We start from the raw sequence: 25,319 nt of genomic DNA on the forward strand, positions 1-25,319 counted from the left end.
GTTACTGGTTGGTGGGTGTTTCTAGCCCTGTACTCCGGCCCCATGTCAGGTTGGGATTATCCCTTGTCAAAAAATCCCCCTCTTCTGACCACAAACGCTAATGTCTCATTTGAGACCTGCTACTTAAAGGTGTTGTAATACTGGATGATTTTGTTACTTGTCTAGTATGCCCTGCTATACCACGATTTTTGCTCGGACATTGTGCTATGCAACCCTATGCAGTCTCGGACATTGTGCTATGCAACCCTATGCAGTCTTTGTTGTGCTATACCAAGCTACGCAAACTATGCTTGCGTTAGGGGTTATATGCTATCTATGTAATGCTATGTAACACCCCATGTTATGTTAGTATTCTGGGAATATTTTTGCAATGTTGCTCTTTTAGGATGTATATGATGTGCTCCTAAATGCATATTTGCTGGAAATGTTAACTTAAGTGTGTGATTTTTAATATACACCTGCTTTTTTGCTTTTATGGGGGATTTCCCCCACCTTTCCTTTGGGCTTATGCGTTCTCTCTCACTGCCTAACTGTGCGTCTACCTTGTGTTTTGCTTTTTTAAATTCTCCCTTCCCAATTTGTATCGTGTTACTGGACTGCATGTGATCATGTTAATGGAGTTTAGCACCTGTGTCATTATATATGTTTGTTAGTGTCTTTCTTCCCCCATCAAAACCCCTTTTTTATGTTGGACTTACTGCTGGTTATGCTTTCCCACTGGTTATGTTGTGCTATGTTATGTCATGTTTTCTTATGTTGTTTAGTATTAGTGTAATTTGGCTTGGCAAAGGCTGACAATCACTTTGAAGCAGCTGGATCGTTATATGTAGAACTCCACAATACACCCACATAAACAAATATTCCATGTGTGTAATACTCCTGTCATTAAAAGAAGTCACCACTTCACCCTGCTGCAGTCCTTTTTCCATGACAAGTGTGGTGAATCAGAAGAAGGACTCAGGCAATTTGAGGTCATGTTCAAGAAACCAAAATGCCTAAATAGCCCTATCACTATAAGGGAGGTTCCCTAGCTAGCAAAATAAAAGGTAAGGTGCACATCAAAGTCCAAATTAAAGATCTTTCGTCCGATTCCTATCCAACTATCTGGCCCTACCACTTTTAGAAAATTCCTAACTAAAAAGGAAAAGCGGGGACTTTGTTCAATAGCCTTAGCAGGGCTTATGCCTGGCCAAACCTATGCTTGACTTGTTTTCAGTTTTCAAAGATAATTTTTACACAATACAATATTCTCCCCAGTCTTTGTATCAAGTCACGGCTTTCACTGTCTCCTTTTCACAAAGAAAGCTGTCTCTTGATGTGAACATTTCCATTCCTTCAGGACTTCTTGTAAGTAGAACCAGTTCCACCTTTGCAGCATTGGGATTCTCCCAAAGTCCTGTACTCCTCAGACAGATTGTTTTCTTTCACCCAAGTTATTTCACAATGAACGGCTGTCCACCCTGTTCTCTTAGACTTCTGTAAATGATATGGCCTTCTCAGCCTAATTCAAATTGTTCATGTCTCTTTCTTTCCCCTGTTCAAAGGGTTTTAGTGCACATGGGTTCTCAGGCCCCCTTAACCTGGATAGCTTTCACAGCCATTATTTAAAATGTTCATATCCTTCTCAATTCCACTTTCATAGGGTGTTTGCACACTCTGGTTTCTCAGGTTTCCATAACCTTGATAGCTATCCCAGCCGTTATTCGCAGTGTTTGTATCTTTCTCAAGCCCGCTTTCATAGGGTGCTTGCATACTTGGGTTTCCCAGGATCCTGTAGCCTTAATAGCTTTCCCAGCCATTATTTGCAATATACATTGTACTGGTAGTTCTTCATTGGGTATCTAAAGCTCCCGTAACCTTGTTGGCCTTTGAAGACTTTGATCAATCTGTTCGTACCGCATAGTGGTATGCTCTCTGTCGGGTTTCTCAGGCTCCCTGTAACCTTGTTGGCTTTCCCGTGGCTATTGGTCTCAGTAGCTAAGGTCCAACTTGTGCGGAGTTCGGGGCTCCTCATAAAATCTGGTCTCAGTGTCTCTAACCTGTCTACTGGCCACCAGAGCTTGTTTGCCGTCGCACCACCAAATGAGACGGGTGTCCTTCTGTCTCTGCTTCCTCTCCAACATCGATTCCTCATTCGGCCAGTGATTCCCTCACCCTACTTTCTGTCACTGTAGCTTCACCTCTCCAGGACGTTGATGCTGCAAAGGCTCTCCTCTGCATAGCTGTTCCCCGCCCTCCATAGGAGACTCTCTTCTTATACTTGTCACAGGAATAAATACATCTGTGTCCTTCTTCATTGTCCATGGTATTCAGGCTGTGTTCAGAAATACCTGTTGCCAATAGAGGTAAAGAAGGATTGTTGTGAAATATAGTTGTTACAGGCGATATTAAAGTATTTTCCACATCTTAATATGCAGACAATATGTTTTGTACTGGGAGTTCTGCTCTGTAATGGGAGTCCTTGTCCCCAAGAGGGGTGTCACTTCCAGTGAGGTCCCACTTGCTCATAACCCTAGGCAGGGTCTTGCATAGTGGGCTCACCTCTCTAGTCTCCAAGTAGGGGTGGGGGTCCTCCCCTCTGAGGAGAAGGGACAAATTGTCCAGATTCATCACATAAGGTCATCGCAGCCCAGGTGAGGAGAATCAACTTAGACTGTCATATACAGATTAACCTGCAGTAGAAACCAGCCTCATCTCACAGGGATTTCAGGCTCCCACACCACTATGAACATGCCCACAATGCTCCTAGCAGACCTCAAGAACATCCAGGCAGAGGAGCGAAAGATCAAAACCCTCCTTCTTTATGAGTGCTCACAAATCCTCCCATCTTATAAGTCCATAGAATCAATTGTGTTTGAGGGTGTTAGTAGAAGGGTGTTTGTTCTAATATACCCTTATGCATTGTTTCAACACACACCTATGCTAATAATGACACCCAGGCATTGCTGAAGGTCTCAGCCCCTGACTATCCCTGTGCCAAATAAAAACACACATCACTAGAACATTTCACACAAAATGGTGTCAGACTTTCACTGTTTATTGAAAGACAAACATTTGGCCCACCCGTCACATCTTCCCCCGTGTTTCTCCTTCCACATTTTCCTGTCACACAGTCTCTTCTTAACTTGGCCACTAGACTTGGCTTTTACAGAAATACTAATGTTGAGTTTGTTTTGTGGAAGAAATGCAAAGTATTAATGACCAAAATACTTCAAAGGTCCATTTGAGCAAATGTTGAGTACATCACAGAATGACACACTATCTTCAGTAGTACCTATTCAACAATATGAAAATTACTTATATATATATTTCCTTCTCCTTCAGTTGCCTTAGAATTGACCCTTCTGATGTCCACCATCCTGATCTACGATCTACTTTGTCTTGATCAACATGAATATATACACGCAATCCCAAATGCAAACATTTATTTTTCAACGTGTCCACCTTTTTGTTTTATCTGCGCCCTCTTTCCACGCTTAACAGCTTTGCTTCCCCTTTCCTCTAGAGGCTGTTTTATGTGTACCCTCATTGGGGGAGCTGGTTAATATACCAAATGCCATACTAGCCCTTGATCTTTGAAACTACCACAATGGCGATTTGGCACAATATTAGAGGATAGTTCCGGGACTTTTTTTTTATTGTCCCTACGGTTCGGCCATGTGTTTTTAAGCATAAATCGGTAGATCGTAGAAAACTTTCCTATGGACCTTACCCGACTTTTCGTCCATTAACGCACTCGAAAAAAGCCGCCATTTTCTGATAATCCTATCATTTCCCCCCATCGACCTGGCTCACCTGCTTTTGCGGCACTAAATCAAATCCCCCGCCCCTGAAACAGACTTTATCAAAACATTCATATTCCCCGCCTCTATCCGTGACGTGACTGTGCTGCGTAGGCAAACGCGCCCAGGCGTCTTCTACGCGACTCCACACAGAACCCGGAAATCAACACAGATCAGCTCACAACACAGCGCGCCACAATTGGGAATATGAAACTGTACTTTTAAATCAAACCGCAAGATTGTAAATTTGGTAAAGTACATTTATTTGACATCAAATGTTTAGAGAATATTCAGCGATTTTCATTTTTATTTGCTCACGTTCCAAAAAGTTCGTTTTGAGGCACGCGACGTTCCTTTGCTGTACACAGGGTCTTAGATCATCTCACAATACAGCGCCACAATTCGGAATATGAAACTGTGGTTTAAAAGCAAACGGCAAGATTGTACATTTGGCAAAGTACATTTATTGGACATCAAATGTTTAGAGAATATTCAGCGATTTGCATTTTTCTTTGCTCTCGATCCAAAATAGTTCGTCTTGAGGCAAGCGATGTTCGTGTGCAGTACACAGGGTGTTGGTTTACGATAAAATAAGCTCTTCGGTCGCACTGATAATCGCATGGCTGTTCCAACAACGAGGCACTAGGCCACCACAACGGTCTGTATGTTGCATCTAGCCGTTAGTACCGCGTAAGGGCATACTTGTACTTGGCGATCGACCCATAAAATGGTCAGGGTGGTAACGTTGTTCACGCGGAGAAGCAACTGGCGGTTGAAAAAGCCATCCGCCGGTGTCTGGTACTCGTGACACATACAATAATGAAGGATGTACCTGTTTTAAAAACATAAAAAATGAAATTAGTCTCACCATCAGATCTTTATTAAAATTATTCATTTTATATATTAGGTCGGGAAATTATTTCATAGCTAGGACAGTGCTACTGGGTATTATACGTCAAGGGGGGGCTGTAGGATACTGAGACAGTCCCCCAGTGCAGGGGTTGACAGGGAGGCAGTACAGGTGGAGAGTGGAAGGGCCCAGGACCGAGGTCGCAGACAGTGGACCAGTTGTAGCAGGGGAGAGGGAGAGAGAAAGCAGAAGCAAAGAGGAAGGTTTTGAGGTGCTTCCGTAAAAGGAGATGGTTCTCCTCAAGATAGTGCGCAGTACAAAACAATATGCCACATAGAACCAACAAGTACAACTTAACCCGTCTTTAAAGCTACTGTATAGTAATTAAATTGCGGTATAAACTCATCTAAAGAGTTACTTACATTATATTTGCATTTTCCATCATGTCTGTGCGTAGGGCAGCCCCGAAATACCACTCCTTCTATGCCGACGTTATTTCTTCTAATGAACGAACATTAAATGGCTTTCGTTTCTGAAATTATATTCATTATCGTTTCTTACGTTATTGCCCCACACCCCCAAAAAGAAGTCTTTCGGGATGGTCCCGGCCTGTCAAGGTCAAATAACAATAGAACCTTATACTGAGTCGTGGGCCATTCCGGCACCCAAGAAAAAATCAAAGCAGCTGACCTTCACTTTGAACGAGCACACATTCCTAGTTAGCTACATTCAGTGTAAGGCCATCTCACAGGACTCACAGAGCAATCACTTTTATTTACACAATACATAGCTACACATATTCAATGGGCCTGCGACATGAGGAGACTCGAGAGAACAGACAATCAAATTACAATCATTTAAACCGTGATGTGTATTTCTCAATGAGCTCTTCTTTAGGTGGACATGGAACAGAGGCAATGTTGGGTGGCAATGCAGTTGTCCCCTGCACAGGTTCGTTCACAACTCCATGTATGTGCCTATCTAGGACATCAACAATAAGTCTCTCAATAAAGTCATATTGCATATCCTCAAACACTGGTTTGATAACCCATTGTTTACTTCTTTTAGTGAAGGCCTTATTGTAGCAAAGCGTCCCTAAAGTTCCGGTCATCCTACTTTGTTGACGGCCAACATTATGGTTATGTGCCAAGACCGCTAGAAGAGTCTGATTTATCATGCCCTCCATGCCAAAATGCAATCGTTTTGGCCTGTACTTTAGGCACATATTGTGGAACACCTCCAAATCTCCTGTGTGGCAGAATTCCGTGAGTCCCCTCAAATCTCTTGTTATAGTTTTATCAAATACAATCTTTTCAATGGCTTTGTGAGTGGGTGATGAAGGAATCAACCACTTCTTCTTCCGTGCCTCCTCTGTGGACAAATGGCCATGTTCACAATTGTGGAAATGTTGGTTTGTGGTCCAGCGGTGAATGTTGCTACAGTGTAGCATTACTGACCGCCATTTTTCCAGTAGAATTTCCAACGACCCTCCACATGTTTTTGAGCTCCACCAAAGATGGTTGCTGATTGACTTGGACCACTGTGAAATACCTTGCATATCTTTTTTTTTACCTGCAGCCGACATTTTTTTATTGATTGTTTTTGCAAGATGACAAACGTCAAATTGGTGATTTATATTTGTGTACTCTTCTCTCATTGTCTTGGCAATTGAAATGTGCCTGTCCGTGGCTATCAGGTCGATCACCATTCCCCGTGATTGTAGTTCTTGCAATGATGCTACAAAGCCAACTTTCTCCATGGCCACTGAGGATGTACTTTGTGACACCTGCACGACCACCGAACTCACAATTTTCTTACTTTCCATGTCCTGAAAGTGGTAGGTGCAGTACTTGGCTGAAAATCCTGGGCTGTCGCACTGTCCATCACCGGCTAGCCTGAACCGTTTGCCCGCGAATGTACTATCAATAGACATTTTTTCCATTCTCCAAGCTTCGCTAATGGCTGGAAATAGATAATCGGTTTGGTATTTGTAGAACTGAGTTTTCGCAATGAAATGGATTACCACAAACTGAAAGAAAGACTCTAACTTTTTAAAACTTGAACCACTAAAAAGTGCAGCCGCTGCACAAAGTAGATTGCCTGCTGGCAGTTGCCCCAGCATGGGTTGTGCAGACCATGAGAAAGGATGATATTTTGTACAGGTGGCATGTATTTTAAGGTTAGTGCCTCGAATTGCACGAGTCACATTAATCAATGGCTCCCCACATACTTCCCCACCAACCGAATGCCCACATTTCATCCGAATAATAATATCAATCAAACAACTATCGAATACAATGAATTTGGCCTCTTTCCTTATACTGTCACTCTGCATCCCAGCTGGTTCGGCCTGTAACGTTGAGGACATGTCACTCACATGAAAGGTAGAATCTCTGATATCGTCTTCCGCTATGTTCAGTGATATTGATGGTGTTTCATTGTCGTCCACTTCATTCTCTTCCATTGCAACATCTGTTCCTTCTCCGGCGATGGGTGAATAAAACAATTTCTTCAACTTTCTCGCGGTCTTAGTTTTTGCGGGTGTGGATTCTGTGAATTGATCTCCGACTGCATCCGAACTACCAGGAGGACATTCACTATCAATGGCTGGTGGTGGTATAGCTCCGTTGTCAATCACTTCATATTCTTCCCATTGGCACGATGCATCTCCAGTCTCAAGTCCCTGCCAAAAGGTTTGACAAGGAACATCTCTCGTTCGCTTCACTGTCTGTGTAGATCTAGTTCGTACACCCAGTCGCAACTAGAGGACATATTGGAAAAGCGATGTTCAGTTTAAACACAACTTACAGTATTGAACTATTAACAGTGAAAAACAACATAATATAGTGACCAGGACACTAACCTTCTTTTGCTTTCTTTTCTTTGAAACTTTCTTGCCTCGAACTTCAACATCAGGACGCTGTTGCTCCGACTCGTGTGTGCATGTCTCCACTTCCTCTTGCGCTGCAACGACTATATTTTCATGATAAGCACATCCATCACGCACCGACGCTCCATCAACTCCCTGAAACATAGAACTTTCATTAGTATGTATAATAATATCGAAAACACAAAATGTACTTGGGGACCAATACCCACGTACATCTCAATAGCAAAACACGAATTAACGCTTTGTGTAGAACATTCAAACGACAATTATTCACGCATTGTTGATCTAGTTAGATGGAACTGTCAAGATCCATACCTCGGGCTCCTCCTAGACTTCCATTGATGATATTATTGAAGATGATGCTTCAGTAACTCCCTGAAACACAGTAATTGCATTAGTATGGTTTTCTATTTTGTTAAAAAGAACATAAACTTTGTGCAGGCGTCAACGGCTCATCTAAATAGACCTGCACAAATGATCAGTTGTCTAAAATAAATAATGGATATGTAAATATGATTCGATTTGCTGGATCGTTGGAAGTGTCACCACCCAGAGATCTGCATCAACTACTAGGGGTGATGTTCTTGTAGAAGAAGCTCCGTCATCTCCCTGAAACATAGTACTTGCGTTAATAAAGAAGGAAGTATAGCGGATCTAATCACGTCATATGATTTCGCTTGATCGAACTGTCAGTATCCATACCTCGAAATGCATAAGAACATCAAGGGACGATGTAACTGCGGTGCACACTTCTGCAAGCTGTTGCGCCGACCCGTAACTGCATGCTCCCCCTTCTTCTTGGACTAATGCTCCATCGACTCCCTGAAACATAGGACTTTCATTAGTAATGAACACAATATTGAAAAAAGAAGACACATAGGAGGGCGACGACAGAAGGACATATCAATGGCTAAAAATGAAAGAAACATTGTGTGTAACAATCACGCTACAAGAATGCAAGATCTGATGATCTCCATCGATGGAACTGTCCGGAAACGTACCTCGAGCATCTGAGTGACATCAACGGTTGTCGTCAATACGTTGGACTCCTCAGCATCTCCCTGAAAGACAGTACTTGCATTATTTTGGATAACAATAATTATAACTGAAAACAAAGACTAGAGGACGAGTACAAGGGTGTACCATTAGGTAAAATAATCACACGATAAATTAAAACTATTGATTTACATGCCCAAAACAAGTCAGTGGCAGAATAGCTAAGTAAGATTACCCGATAGGCGCTTGAAGTGGCTGATGACTGCAATAACGACACGGATGGAGCATCTTCCGCCTTCATATTGAGTGGATACATAAATGGGGAAATTATTGTTAGCTAATGCTACACACTACCGCAAGGCCGAGAGATAAATACGTAAACTTGACTCACCAGTGGAGGGATGTGGATGAATAGAGTGGGAATAGCGGTTGAGAGCAATTTTCGCCTCGCTCGCGGTGTGTTCTTCTTTATTAGCAATGATGTGGAGTACATGTCTGAGCTAAAGTGCCTGCTGCAGATGCGGTATCGATCACCCCTCTTGTCCGCAAAGACTTCTAGGACTCTACTTTCAAGCTCAGACGGTGGATATCCGCAATATCGGACCCATTCTCTTATCTGATCTATTGTCTTAGGGAAAACATGCATTATAGTACCTTCAGATTTATTATGGGTCTTCGAAGGGCAACCGCCAATGGAACAGGCAGGCATTGTGGAAAGTTCTGAAAAGTAAAGATCAACAATTCTCTATGAATACCAATGTGTTAAAAAATTAAATGACACATAAAAGGTTCAATGCAAGGTTCGTTTTGGTTCTTGGAACTATACACGTTATTCACATGCGGATAAGTATTTGAATAACTTTAAAAAAATAGAAAGATAATTTGACTAAACTCAGAACATGTGACTAGTTCCTTGCATGTACTGTCTTGAACGAAAAGAAATTGGACGCAAAATGATTATGGTACATGGCCTTACCTTGACGAACAAACAGTTAGATGCAGGGATCAGAGTAGTTTCTTGTCGTAGAACAGGGAGCAGTTCACAGGTTGCAAACTGACGAGTTTCCTCGAAGTGGTCACGGAAATTCACAGAGACGAAGAGCAGATAACCAGCACCTTCACGGGTTGACTAGCAAAGCGCAAAGAAGTTCTCATTAGAAATATGAAGTGGGTTATAAAGAATTCGAAACAGGGGTGTGTTTGTGAATGAATGACGTGTATATGTCGTGGCATTATGCGGTTTGCAGGGGGCCGTCCAGCGTGAGGGGGGATGCTTGGCAGGAGACACGGGGTCTGGAGGTAGACATGGGAACAACAACCCATGCTCTATAGACCACTTTGAAGTGTACATGGTCTTTGGCATCTCTTGGCCTTTATCGCTCCCTGACAGCTCTACTTGCCAGCACAAGTACCCCGGTGCGAACTGCCTTTGATAGGGCGGGGGGGTGGATTGGGGCGGTGGTCGTGCAGACAAGACACAGGAAGACTCGTGAATGGAGACACACTTATGTGGATTGCAGGGGGCCGTCCAGCGTGAGGGGGGATGCTTGGCAGGAGACACGGGGTCTGGAGGTAGACATGGGAACAACAACCCATGCTCTATAGACCACTTTGAAGTGTACATGGTCTTTGGCACCTCTTGGCCTTTATCGCTCCCTGACAGCTCCACTTGCCAGCACAAGTACCCCGGTGCGAACTGCCTTTGATAGGGCGGGGGGGGTGGATTGGGGCGGTGGTCGTGCAAACAAGACTCGTTTGCCGCAGGGCCTCACCAAGGAGAGGCCATCTAACTGCATGTAAGAGGCAGGCTGCAGGATCTAGTACATGGAAGGCAGGGGGGTGGGTTTATAAATACCTCACCCTCCCAGGAGAATATATGGGTGCAGTTCACCCTGGAGACCCTGGATGCCTAGGCAGTTAGTCAGCAGCAGGCTGGCCTGTGGTGGCAAGGCGGCACGGGCCAGAGGCGGTCATCTCTGTACCCGGTGCCCAAAAGGATGATTTATTATGATCAACCATATGGATTATTTACCTATAACCATGTTTTGTATCAATAAAATCCAACGGCCTTCCTTTTATTGCCAACGCTTGAACAAAGCGGTGTGGTAAGTATTTTTGGGGGAGGAGGCAAGGCCGGGAGGCTTGATGCCAACCCGCAAAATAACATATGTATGCCTGCTGCATATGGGTTCAACGGTTATGTGGATTGAAGGTGGGCGGCCAGCGTGAGGGAGGATGCTGGCCGGAGACATGTGGTGTGACAAGACAAGGCACAGGAAGACTATTCAATGGAGACACACTAGATTCATTTAAAAAATCAAAACAACCATTGTTAAAATATATGTTGGGTTTTATTTTAGATCTTAATTTCAATTGAACATAAATAATAAACATTACACATTGTAAAGTTCCGGTTGCAGCACATCCAGGGAAAATCCGCGGTATTGTCCACTGTCGCTGGGGAAATGTTGTCTAATGGCAAGTACCGCACAGGCAGGTATTACTCTCCGAACGCGGTGTCCGAGCCTCCCGTGAAGCCACCAAGTGAAGCAACGATAGGCCACCAGCCTGTACCACCTGTGAAAATGAAAGATGCAAACTGTATTAAAATGACAAATCTTTCTTATCACTGTCGATTCAGGTAAAAAATGTCTTTCTGCTTTGAAAAAAATTCTATCTAGAAAATGCACAATATGGAACCAATTTACATGCATTCGAATGATATGTAGATGTAATTTTATATGTGGGAGACGACCATGACATAGTAGTGGCATCACTGACATCACAGCCAGAGTATACTTACTCGTTACTCGGATTACGCGGACGAACAGTGCCGCGAAGTTCGTGCATAAGCACCATCATCATCCTCAACACGGTCCGTGAGAGGCAGGCTTCCCTGAACTCTGGCAGCTCGGTGATGCATTGCGGACTTGGCTCGCCTTCCGAAATGTAGGCCAAGCACCCGGAATTTTCACGGCAGCAGCAGTTCTCCTCCTCAGTTGGCATTAGCTCGCACCGATTGCACGTGCACCAGGTGGAGACGCCGTCCATGCGACATGGTCCAGGCTCTTCATCCGTTGACTGGTCCTCCCAACTGCCGTCCGAATCCCCATCGTTTTCGTGTGCTTGCCTTTCCAGTAGTTCTTGCTCGGTGTACTCGGGCTCGTACATATACGGCATTATTGTAGCCATTGTGTGGTAAAGAAAGTAAAATAATTTACAGAGATGGTACAGGTGTTCACAAGGCCTAGAAGCGGCGAAGGTAGCTGACCAGAGCACAGAAACGAGTCACAGAATACTCAAAGTAACACAGAGAGAGTAATGGAATCGAAAATCTGCTGCTGTGTGTTGTGAAACGGTGTGTTTATACTTATTGAGGAAAGAGGCGTCCTGCCATTTCCATGGCGACACTTGATTAGCTGAGGCGCAGCGATTGTTGACACGAAACGTGCTTTGGCGTTGGGAAATGGGCGGTACGCGTCTGCTGATGTCAGGCTCAGGGGCGGGGGATTTGATTTAGTGCCGCAAAAGCAGGTGAGCCAGGTCGATGGGGGGAAATGATAGGATTATCAGAAAATGGCGGTTGATTTCGAGTGCGTTAATGGACGAAAAGTCGGGTAAGGTCCATAGGAAAGTTTTCTACGATCTAGCGATTTATGCTTAAAAACACATGGCCGAACCGTAGGGACAATAAAAAAAAAGTCCCGGAACTATCCTTTAAAGATTTCTAACATAATGTAAAGTGGGCAACAAATGTGTCAAGCTTAGATGCATACATAAATTATGCAATTCAGAAAGAAGAACATTTAAACTCCCATATTTATTTTGAGAGCTTTGCAAGAGAGCGTATCAAGTGAAGCGCACTATTGAACAGTAGCACCTTCGGTTCCCGCTCAGATGATCTGGCAAATTGTTTACATTTGGATTTGTGATATGCTATTCATTCCAACCAGAAAAGTATATAAAGATCTACAGGGAATGTATTGCTGATGTATCATTATTAAAATACTATCCGAGTCCCGTTGGAGTCAGGCCATCCTAAGCATTTTTAGGGTCCAGGGCATAGACCTCTTTGGACAGTCCTCGACCAAACCAAAAGAATTAAGCGATCCAGTATTTATTGTCGCACCCTCCCTTGTCGTGATCACAACCCAAATCTTGATATGCTGCTTGGCAGCAATCAAAATATGCATGGGTATTTGCTTTCAGTCCCCTTACCCACTTCCCCATACCCTTGTTGTGGACATTGGCAGTCCACCACAAGGGTACAGTGTTCTATTATAGGTACAGGAAACCTTTAATCAATAGCAGCCATGAGGAAGGCACACTGGCCATAGTATACATGCAGTACACAGCTTGTATGAAAATGGTGCACATAATTCAGAATAGGCAGATGACTCAGATTAGCTGCCTCACAGAATGCAAACATGGATAGAGGAGAGCAATTGATGTGATATGATAGTTTATTTATATAGCACCTATACAAATGTGTTTCAAGGCAAGGGAGGGAACAAGGGAAAAAACAATGCCATTCTTACAGGTCATGAACAATAAGAATGTGAAATTAACTATCGTACTCGGCCTGGCAACATTTCAGCAAGAGCTAAGACATAGATAAGGAAGGGAGAGAAGGGGAGTGGGAAGGAAATGGAAACAGGCAGACGACTATCCTACTAGGCCTGACAACATTTCTGGTAGAGCCAGAGATTAACAAAAGGTGAGGGAGAGGGGTTCAAAAAGGGAGGGGACGAACAAAACAAGCGACTAACGTTCTAGGCCTGACAACATTTCAGATAGTGCTGGAGGGGGGAGGAACAAGTAGGGAAGGGGGAGGAGACAAACAAGGTTGCTATCATACTAGACCAAGGACAATTCTGATAGAGTAAGTGCATAGATGAAAGTAAGGGGAGGAGCGGAGGAGATAGGAAAGGGAGAAATGCAGAGGAGGAGAGAACAGAGAGTGAGCAGTGAAAAGTGGAGAAGGAAGAGGGGAGAGTGAATACAATTGCAGATGTCAGTAGTAACACATAATCTTGCGATACAACAGTACATACAAGCCAGGATTCAAGATGAACATGGGAACAGCAAGATTCAGGGCCACCATGAATACAAGATGCAGGGAAAGTCCAGCATGAGAGTTGAGAGAGGGTGACGCACTGTGAGTCAATGAAGTCCATAAAAGTCAAATCCAAGCATTGGAAAAAGGCGTTGATGGTGAAACTAGAATGTATCAGGACAGACTCCTGCAGAGGTAGTATGTATGAGGGGAGAAGATTGGTGGGGTGGAGGGTAAGCAGAGTAGAAGAATCAAGCAAAACAGGCAACTCCTGTATGTGAGAAGGGGGGGCACAACAGAACATCACAGGGGACCAGAGGTGGGGATGGCCTCTGGGGACAAAGGGAGTAATCACATGTTGGTGCATGCTTACCTGCTGTCTGGGCAGGAGTTTGGGCCCTGGGTTCTTCTGGTCTGAACAGGCCCAAACAGGAATTGCCCTTTTCTTTGTTTGCCCTTCGCTTCGGACACTGGGGCAAGAGACACCCTTGATCTAAGAGTTAAGAGCAAAAGGAAGAGGCAGGGCCAAGAAAGTAAGCAGGGTTTTGGCCAGGTAACCTAGATCCACCTGCATCTACAAAGAAAAAGGGGCTGGAGGGCTGCTTAAGTAGGGAAAAAGAGCGGCAACCAGGAAGGCACCAGGTGGGCAGGGCTTAGGCCAAAAAAGGCAACTGGGAAGGCACCAGGTGGGCGGGCCTTAGGCCAGGGGACCTAGATCCACTTCACCATCTGCTAAAGAAAAGAGGCTGGAGGGCTGGTTAAGTAGGGAAAAAGAGTGGCAACCAGGAAGGCACCAGGTTGGCGGGACGTAGGCCAAAAGAGCGACAACCAGGAAGGTACCAGGTGGGCGGGGCTAAGGCCAAAACAGCAGCAACCACAAAGGCACCAGTTGGGTAGGGTTTAGGCCAGTTGACCTAGATCCACTTGCACCTGCTCCCGATTTGCAAAGAAAAAGAGGCTTGAGGGCTGCTTAAGTAGGGAAAAAGAGTGGCAACTAGGAAAGCACCAGATGGGTGGGACATAGGCCAAAAGGGCAGCAACCAGGAAGGCACCAGGCTGGCTGGGCTTAGGCCAGGTGACCTAGATCGATTGGAACCTGCTCCCTATCTGCAAAGGAAAAGAGCCTGGAGGATTGTTTAAGTAGGGAAAATTGTAATCAGGGAGAAAGTTCCACATTCCATACCAAAAATAGTGGATCAAGATTAGAAGCTACCAGGAATGTGTCAATACTCAGAAAGACTGTGGTTAGAAGATGGACAGAGATTTCAAGTAGTGTTGCCATTACAAAGCCTATGAACAAGTGGCTGGGGTGTGCACTATAGCCAGTGAAACCATGAGTGAGGCTTTTTTGAAGATCATACCCTGAGAACAAAACCAGTCTGAAGGGCAATAATTTGGAAAGGTTTAGGGACTGTCCATTTTGACCAGTTAGTATGAGGTTAAATGCAATTCGCAGGGTCACGGATTGGTTTAGAGGTGATGCTGGGATGTGCACCCATTGTGCAATATATGCACTTAATGCCTTTCCTTTCCAGTTTGTATCATTAACTAAAATAATCCCATTTTATAGAACTGATTCGGAAAGTACTCAAATACCATGACCCAACATGCCAGTTTTTAAAAACAAACTGTTATAGAAGTGTATTATGCCAAATTGGAATTAATCTAGCTTTCATCATCAAGGCAGTATATGAGTACCTGAATACTAATTGATGCAATCTTAAAAGATGTCATCTGGGATTCTCTTTTGTATTGTAGTGCTTAAAATATGCTCAAAACACTGATATGTGAAATTGTTATTTATAAACGTGCACAAAAATAATCTGATGTGTACAAAAAAACCAACCAGTTTGTTTCGTGTCAAATGAGCAAACATTAAAAATGCTTGCTAGAGGCCTGCAGTATCTGGTCCGCTTTCGTCTGTCTAGAACACCTTCCACTCAAATGGTCTAGTTTAAAAGAAATATCAGATAATGGGCTAAACAATGCCACCAGCACTTGAAAGGACAAACATTTTCACAAAAAACAGCACAGTAATATCAGTGATATGATGATTTGTTCAGGATCACCCTATCATCTATTGGCAAAGCCTGAACACTTTGGTACCAATGCTTGAATTTGGATATCTAATCACCTCTATGAAAAAAATACGTTTTCCCCATCCTTGAAGGTGGCTGCCTAGGGTTTACAATTCCCCAAATGAATAAACCAATTTCTAAACCTTCAGCATGCTGATGCTATGTTTTTTTTCTTATTATTATTATTTGTTTTTTATAGCAACTGGTGCAGGCACATTGCTGGTAATAGCGCCTGTTGTGCTACAAAACATAGACCATATACATGCAGGTGTATCAACTTCATACATAGGAAAGGCTGAGTCAGCCTTGCTGGAATTTGTAATTGTAATCTTGCATAAGAACACAGGTCTCTACAATGAGTGTAGACACTGGACTATCTTCTGAACCATTGCAGTACTCACATTTATCAACATCCAGTTCAACTTTGGCTATTGCACATGAAGAACGTAATCCCTGCAGAAAGGTCAAAATTCAGCAGGAACTGTGTCGTAGTGATCACATAAACTATACATACCACGGTGAACACAGCACGCAATAAAGGACAAATTGATCAGAGCATAATGAACTTCTTAACAAAAGACAGGCAATTGGTTTACAGCCTCAGCAGCCTGCTATACAATATCCTGAAATATACTATTTTAGTTTGCTGAACAATGGGAACTGACCTCTTTAGATCACGCAGCCTTGTGGAGCCATCCCCCATGGTGGGTCCAAGGGACGTCATTTGCAGTCACCAGGACTCGCACCTGCGACCCCTGCGGTACAAAAAAACAATTACAAAAAAGTGTTTTAGTTTTCTTTTTTTTAATAAAATTGAGGCTTCTGAGCTATGCCAGCAGCTTATGGCTCTTTGTTTTTGGAGTGGCTGATTTTCTGATTGCAATAGCCATTAAGATAGCTCAGTGGGTAGAGTGCTTGCTGCTGCAATAACTCCCGGCAAGGTCAACTAAGACTTTCATCTTGCTGAGGTTGATAAATAAGTACCAACTCAAGTCTAGTAATATTATGTGTATATTTGTTCTATATCAAGCGCTTAAGAGCAAGTGCTATATAATAACACATCATTATGGTTTAGCCTTTGACGTCTGCATACATTCACAGTAATTTGGTAATATGGGCCTATACATGCTGATATTAATGATACATATGATGATCCATTCTTGTATAAATGTATAAAATTTTACAGTGATAACGTAACCATTTGTTTTGTAGTGTACTTAGAAACTATGCTATGCGATGCCACTTCCTGTTTGGTCAAGGTGCTAAAGGTCATGTTCCATCGCTTCCAGCGATGTCACTTTTGGATGGGGTCAAATGACATTACTTCATGTGATGTCATCAGAGGTCAAGGGTCATGTGATGTCACTTCCACTACCCCTGGCATTTTGGTGGAATGACGTCCCAGGTGAGAGCCCAGGTCATGTGCACTTTATGTCCTCCCATAAAGACATCTCTTCATGTAATCGAATAAATATGACTCCTGGAACGTGTTCTACTTTCAACAGAGCTAGCTTAGCACTGACATAAGCCAGCACCCACCACAGTAGAACAGCAACAACACTCTATTTTGCTGCCATGGATGTTAGTATCATGGCAATGATTTGACCCTCCATGGAGCAATGGAAATATGAGTTGACAAGAAATCTTGATACAGAAGAACATTTTCACACTAGGAAAGGAAATTATTTGAAATGTAATAACATTTTGGGGCATGCTTTATACATCCAATGAATGGGAATCATGTTGATACATTCAATGATAAGAAAAATGGAAAATAAATGTATCCTCTGAATACGAGCATACCTTGTACAATCTCCACTGAATGTATAATGAACGGCACAAAAGATGCCAATGGATATGGAACTTCAAAGTGAATGCAGTCGACTTTGATGTTCCACACTAATGTAAAAATGTATAACAATCCAAGAAGAATATTATGAATAAATAATGCAAGAATAACTGAGAGCAACTATGAAGGTGACCAACCTATGAGACGATGTGGGAAATGATATTACTAACTGAAACTGAGAGATATATTTCATTAAGAGCTTACCAATCGTACATTTAAAATGGAATGACACCAAATGACAAAACACTTAGTAAAACAATCTGCATGCTAAAACAAAAGGAGATATTTGAAAAGTCTCAGAAAAGCAGAAATGCATCAAAATATCTCATAAAAGCCTAGACATAACCTTGGAACGTATAAGTCATGCGTGCCCTCCTGTTTTCGATCCTACTCTCTCCTCGTGGAATACTCACACTCTCTCCATTCACCTTTTTTTTACATTTCCTCCGTTCAAAACCCATTAGATTATTACCTTTGAATGCATCCCTTTTATTATACAGTTTATTGGGTTTTTTTGTCCAGCGCTTTGCTTTAAGGCGCTATAGAAATCAAAATAAATCAAATCGATATCAAATCAAGACTAATTAAAAGTGACAAATCTGACACATCCTTTAAAAATACAAGCCTAAACAACAGTGAAGACACGTTGGAGACTGGACACATCCCTCAAACATATAAGCCTAATCAACAGTGAAAAACACTGTGGAGAATGTGTAATGAGGATGGAGATTTGTATTGACCATCTCTAATCCAATACAAATACTTGGTATGCAGTCTTTAACTACTGGCATTGACTGCATTTTCTAACATTCTACCTTCACAAGGAGAACAGCAAAAAATATGAACACGTCTATACATTCAAGAATCAGCAAATCAGTTTCCCAGCAAGATTTCCCTTAGCAAGATACCAATGGAAAGGTGCTGCCAGTACAATAACGTTTGGAGTTACACTTCCTAAGAAAACATTGTTATTGTACAAAATAAAAGTACATTTAATTTACTAACGTGTTTTGTGTTTTTATGTTACTCACTATTAAACTAGTATTTTCACTTCAACACCACATCTTCAACATCTATGTTTGCTAGTGCTAACAGCGTTATAGAGCTCCGGAGCGGGGGCATTATTATTTGGGATAATGTCCCTTCCCAAGCCTAGGGCCCGGCTTCCCCAAAAGCACTATTTTGCTGGTGGGTCAATATTCTGCAATAGTGACCCATCCCTATATTAAACCCCTCACATCAATCATAGAGAACAGTGATGTTGATAACCTGGTGGGAGGAGAAAGTGTGCATTATTTTAGGAGTGAGCAACATCTACTTTCTATGCTAAGTATGAAATTACCAATGAAATACAAACAGAAATAGCAGGATTTCTCATCAAAGCAATTACCATGGTATCGGGAGTAAGCAACACCTACTGAATAAACCAAGCCTGACATTGCAACTATAATTGGCTACTACAGCTTACAATCAATGGAATAACCCTAGAAACCTTTTGAATAACTGTGCATAGCAACCAATAAATGCATGCTATAGTGGCCATATAGGCAGATACTATGAAATAGTCAATGTAAAGGAGCATACATTACAACTTCTAAAGACCCCATTGAATATACAGGACACTACTAGTAAACACCTAAATTAAGACTACCACGAGAAAATCTTTTGCTATGTATTCAAATTATTCTTTAATAAAAACTCTTGCACCATGATTTAGTGAGTTAACCTTTCCTCTCCGGTAAAGCATGACACGTGAGGCAGCCTTTGAGGGCAGTTTCCTTGGGTGTAGAAGAATGTAACAACCACCAAAATCAGTCATATATTTCTTAATGTCAGGTAGCACGTGCCACCATTGTTTCATATTTACTATTTCTACCTCTCTTTGCTATTCTTGCTCTGAATCATAAGCGTTTGTTTTCAATGCTACTGATCAATAAAAAAAGGATGAGCCAGTGGCATTCCAGCCATTGTTAACTTAGGTTTTTGGCAACTGCCTCCATTTCCACTGGACCTTTGCACTAATTTTATTAAAACATTGCCTAATCTTTTCAAATCCGTCCAGGATCAATGGTACTCACATTATTATCAGGCAGCATTCCAATAAAAGCAAAGCTCTTTTTTCTGTTCACTGTATCATGCGTTGATTTCCATGCGAAAATAGAATGGCAACATGGCGTGATAATGCACCTTTCACAAAACAACTAAAAATGAAGATCGTTTTATGGGGCAGGTGCAATAGCGGGAATGAAAAACAAGGATTCAAATTTATGTCTCCACAAAAAATATTGACTACTCATCTCTAACCAGTGGCTGCTGGTGAATATTTTTAAGTGGAGGGGTGTAAATATTTGCCCCAATGTGTCTTAGCAGCTGAGCGCAGCACGGGAACCCCAAACCAATTCCGGGTGGTTTATGGGGGTTTTCCCCAAGACATTTTTAAAAATAATGTGTTAAAATGGTGCATTTTACAGCACACCTTTTTGAAAAATTGGGTAAAAGTCAAACAGTTTGCAATTGGTTTTGTTGGGTAACTCACGAAAAAAAAGCCAATAGATGCAAATCGCCAACGTGCACAGGATTTTCATGATTCCTTTGCCCACAATATGTGCAAATATAAAAAGATTTACACTCTGGATGTACACATACATTTCCATACTGGCTGCACCAATATATGTCAGTATTGCCACATGATAACATGCTCGTGTTTGCTTTGCCAATATTTATACTATAAAAATATGTCCATGCTGGTTCTGCCAATTTATGCCAGCACCCTCACAACATACTCACATTGGCTTTACCAAAATGCATGCTGCGGTACAAAAATATATCCAAACTTGCTGCACCAAAATGCCAGTCTAGCTGAGTTTCCCCAGTCTTGTTTGTCAAACCAATCAACATTAAAACAATATTGCATTTACAAAAAAAAAAAAAAACGAATGCTTCCAATGTAGTATAGCATATTTTGTTAAGAAAATATGCACAATCAAAACTCTAGATAACATTTTAGCCCAAGTCAAAATGCAGCTCATAAATGTACTTCATGCACCTACCGGCAGTCTCTTTCATTTTAAGAAGAACGAAGGCACCGATCTGTCTTGGTGAATACATTTTTCTTTGCTCTTCCACCCAAGCATCTAGAGGCACAAACAATTTTTAAGGGAACATTCCTTCTGTAATGAGAGAATACATTAAGCATTAGTTGTCTCTAGTCTCCACATTGTTCACATTTACCAGACAGAACAGGACACAGATGATAAATGGGCAGACAATTACTAACGTAATCATTTCATTGTTAGTACCTGCATTCATATGCATATATTTTTAGGCAATTGAAATCGTGAAGTGGGGTTAGTACTTTCATATTAGGGGAGTGATTGGAAGGGTAGAGAGGGGACAGGAGACCATTCATTCTCACAGCAGTCCTTAAGTGGGTGCTTTCAGACTTACTGGAGAGAGTAAACATCTTGTAGCATTGATGCTGCACTAGAATAGTCTCAATAGAATGCATAACGAATGTTGATGTCCCCCACACAAATACGTTTGCCCCATCGTCTCTGAAGTTAGCACCTCTCCCTGCATTTAAAGGGTTAGCAACCCCCAAAATATAGGTTTTGTTGCGCCCCTGCTTTCCATTGCTCAAACATAAGTTTGAACACTGGGGAGCAGCCCAGCTCTCAGGTACCTGACAGGGCCCTGGGAGAGCCACTCTGCTTTACAGTTTTCAAACTTTACTTTACACGAAGTGTGGGCACTGGAAAGGCCATCCCTCATCCTGAAGACCCCACCTACAGTCTGGAGCAAAAGCAGGACTTTTGCAGTTCCAAACAAGGAGTCTGCAGAACTCAGGAGGTCAGGATACCTGCTGTGAAAAGGAGGCCCCTATACCCCCATGATTGGAAAAACAGGTAAGCAATGCTGGCCCTCTCAACCCACCCCAAGGGACGAAGCTTAACAGGGGAGAACCCCCGGTCCAGACCCCAACCCATGCATGCCTCAGGGAAGCACCCACCCCACCCCCCGGATATTGACCTACAAAACCTACACCCCCCCTTTCAGCTTTCAGATACAGATGCAGCGCCCTTCCATTTCTGAAGGCCCCATGGGAAGCCCCCCGACCCTAGGTACACAGACTAGCATTTCTACGCAAAGCAGCCACGCACCCTGACCACCGGTATGAGCACCTCCTGTCTTCAAGGATTATGATGACCATAGAAGCAAACTCACATTTTCCAAGCGCCTGGGATGTGTCAGCGACGGTCAAGCGCATTCACACATGCCTCAGTAAAACATACCCCAGCAGACCCCAAGTCCATTTGCAAAAGAAATCACACACCAAAGGGAATTGGCACGATTCCAGCAGGGAAGCAGCCAGCTGTACCCTGCCACAGGGTGAAGACTGGCACCCTGCCAAGAAGTGCAGAATCCCCCAGGGAGGAAAGAAGCCCATTCCCTGGGATGCAGCACAAGCTGAGGAGCTGGCGTTGGCCACCCCAGCCTTACTGTGAGCTATGATCTCGACAGGAGTCATTCTACTGAGATCACAGCTCACAGGCAAACTAATGAAAAAAGGCATTCTCATTTCATTGTTTTACCAGTGTAAGTCATTATTAATTAGCTGGGTTGGTCGATATCCTAGCTAATTAATTATGAGCTACGTCGGTAAAAAAAAGAAATGTAAAATGTTAAATGGAAATGGCTTTTTTAATTAGTGTGCAGGCACTGACCGCACAGCCTCGCTGGCTAAGTCACAAAGACACACCTTTATGAATTGGCCTGCGAGGCTGAGTCTGCCTGACAAACTAACTAGAAAAGGCATTGCTAAAAATATTAAAATAAAATAAGATTCACTTACCGTAATGTCGTTCTTCAGGACAGTCCTCTGCTGCTCTGCTCCAGGGAAGTAACTTGCGTTTTCCGAGTTCCTGGGGTGGGACTTCCTCTGGCAGCAAAGTGAGATTCACGAGCTGAGGGAGCAGGGTCAAGGCTGGGACTGAAGCCCTGGTCCCTCTCAGCTTGTGACATAATTGTGTTCTAAACAAGTAACCCACCCCCTCTCCAGTCTCTTGCACAGAGTGGGGGGGAGGGGGCATCTGCCAATTCTGACCCCACCTCAGCCTGTTTGAGGGACAACACAGGGGGCAGGGTCAAGGGCAAAGTGAGCCTTGGGAGCGTTACATTTAGCGCCCCCCAGGGTTCCGTTTGAGCAGGGCCTCTGGGCTTTCTATGCCTAGCCCTGTTATATCCGCCCTACGTCCCGCAGCGCGGTGACGTAGGGCAGCTAAATAAAAGCCCCGCCCCCTGGAGTGGGAGGCAGTTCCGGGTGAATGCAGACCAGCGTGTGCGTGTGTTTATTCAGCGCTCCTGCCCAGGCCGCGCTCAAGGCCGCGCGGCCTCCTGGACCGGAGCCAGCCCCTCGTGCTGGGCCTCCGGGAGAACAGCATTTAACAATGGCGACGAGGATGGGATCCTGCTTGGATGATGGGGAATCGATGAGTTGATGATAGTTCCAAACATAAGGTCCGCAGGTGGTATGCCCGTGGTGCTGTGGGGGGTGACCCGATAGTTCCTTAGGAACCGGAATAGGTCGATCCTCCACGGGCCATGGTGTTGCATGCGCTTGGTCAACGATTCTCCGCCCTCTGGGTTCGTGCGCACCCTGTGGTGAGGCAGTGTCCCACGTGGTGACAGTTCCTACCGGCACTTGTGCTCCGATTGATTGGCGCTTCGTGGCCTGTGTGCAATGCAGGAGACATTGTGCAGGTGATGACCGGGAGAAAACGAGAACAAAAAAAGTCACCCCCTGAGGATGAGGTGAATGAAGAAAAACATTTTTTTTTTTTTTTTTTTTTTTTGGGGGTGGGGGTCACGTGATCGTGGGGGCCCCCACCGGGTGTCCAAAAATTAAGAGTGACAATGGACCCCCGTTCACAGGGGAGGAATTCAGGCAGGTCATACCTACAGGAACTGGGCATTAAATACCACCACATCATGCCAAGGTGGCCACAAGCTAATGGGGACGTCGAGCGATTCATGAGGACCATCAACAAGGTACTCAGAGTATCAAAGGCAAACGCCAGCCCGTGGAGGATCGACCTATTCCGGTTCCTAAGGAACTATCGGGTCACCCCCCCACAGCACCACGGGCATACCACCTGCGGACCTTATGTTTGGAACTATCATCAACTCATCGATTCCCCATCATCCAAGCAGGACCCCTGACGACGTCGACAATGCCCGCGTGGAAACGAGGAGAACACGTGCCAACGCTCACATGAGCGCCAAGAGAAGAGCAAGGCTCTCAAACCACAGAGTGGGTGACCAAGTAATCATGTTGCGAAACCCCACGAAATCCAAGCTAGACACCAGGTACGAGGAACTGCCATGGACTATCAGCAACCGGCGCGGGACCATGATAACTGTCACCCGGGGAGGTCGGAAAGTAACAAGGAACGCCTCCTGGTTCAAGCCCGTGCCCCAGCATCTCTGGACGGATTGCGAGGGGCCTCACGACGACAACGAGCAACAAAGCAGCGACGTGCCGGCGCAAGACCCCGAGGAAGAATCCGCAGGGGATCGCAGCAGGCAATCATCGAGACCGTCCAGCAGTGAGGACACATGCAGCGAAGGTGAGCAGACTTACGAACTGAGCGGGGACAGCCCCCAAGCGAAGCGGTACAGTCTGAGAAAGACCACGAGACCGCCTGCGAGGCTGAATGACTATGTATGCTAAGCCAAGAACAGTGGCAGGAGTTTATAGTTGGGCATGTTGTTTATGTTGTTTGTTAGGTTGGTTTGAAATAAAGGAGGAATGTTATATCCGCCCTACATCCCGCAGCGCGGTGACGTAGGGCAGCTAAATAAAAGCCCCGCCCCCTGGAGTGGGAGGCAGTTCCGGGCGAATGCAGACCAGCGTGTGCTTATGTTTATTCAGCGCTCCTGCCCAGGCCGCGCTCAAGGCCGCGCGGCCTCCTGGACCGGAGCCAGCCCCTCGTGCTGGGCCTCCGGGAGAACAGCATTTAACAAGCCCGAGCTCTAGCAGCACTACGCGTGTGCAATGAGGATGGCGCATCAGAGCTCCCCAATGCACATTCGAAGTGCAACCAGTGCAACCACCATGTCCATGAATTACATGATTTTAATGGAGTGGCGAGCTCAGCTCCTGGATTGTTGGTGGGACTCTGCCCCTAGGATCCCTATTGGCCAGCCACTACTGTTTCTAATTGTAGATTGCACCATTAAATGTTGCTTTTAAAATGTAATCGATTACCTGTTTTTATGGTTATAGGCCCCAGACTGAGAAATCCTAGATCAGAACATTATTACAGATTAAATTGTTCTCATTCCGTTTTAGAGACCGCAAAGCATTTGTTAACACAAAGCCCATCCCAATATATATATATCACATCTCTGAACAAGCACGTGCATTGAATATAGAATATTGGTCTGGATGAATTCTGGGCATCTTGTGTATCTGGAAATTACATGATTGTATCAAACGCACTGTTTGAACTTTGGACACATACTGTGGGAATGATTAACAAAATCTAAATAATAAGGAATGAGCATATGGTATCATTGTCATTGATATATTGTGACATCAATTTGTGATATTTTGTAGATAAGTGTGAAAAGTGTTATTAAAACTGTAAGACACTGGGCCTAATTATAAGTGTGCCGGTCTGGAAACAACGGTGCCCTTAAACTTACGGCACCGTTGTTTCCGGACCGGCACACTACAACTCTGACAGGCGTGTGCCCTCGCGCCGGCAGGTCAGACCTGCCGAACGGGACGGCACCCGCCCGCAGAGTTTTCACGGG

The 25,319-nt window shown here is 44.0% G+C and overlaps 1 protein-coding gene across 1 annotated transcript in view; it reads left to right on the forward strand.

Annotated features, from left to right (window-relative positions):
• The window catches only part of LOC138481142 (gamma-aminobutyric acid receptor subunit gamma-4), a 2,457,252-nt gene that overhangs the window by 2,406,733 nt on the left and 25,200 nt on the right, over positions 1-25,319 (forward strand). The window lies entirely within an intron of this gene.

The sequence above is a fragment of the Ambystoma mexicanum genome, chromosome 5p (genome assembly GCF_040938575.1).
Source record: "Ambystoma mexicanum isolate Mex_15411 chromosome 5p, UKY_AmexF1_1, whole genome shotgun sequence".
NCBI classification, from domain to species: Eukaryota; Metazoa; Chordata; class Amphibia; order Caudata; family Ambystomatidae; genus Ambystoma; species Ambystoma mexicanum.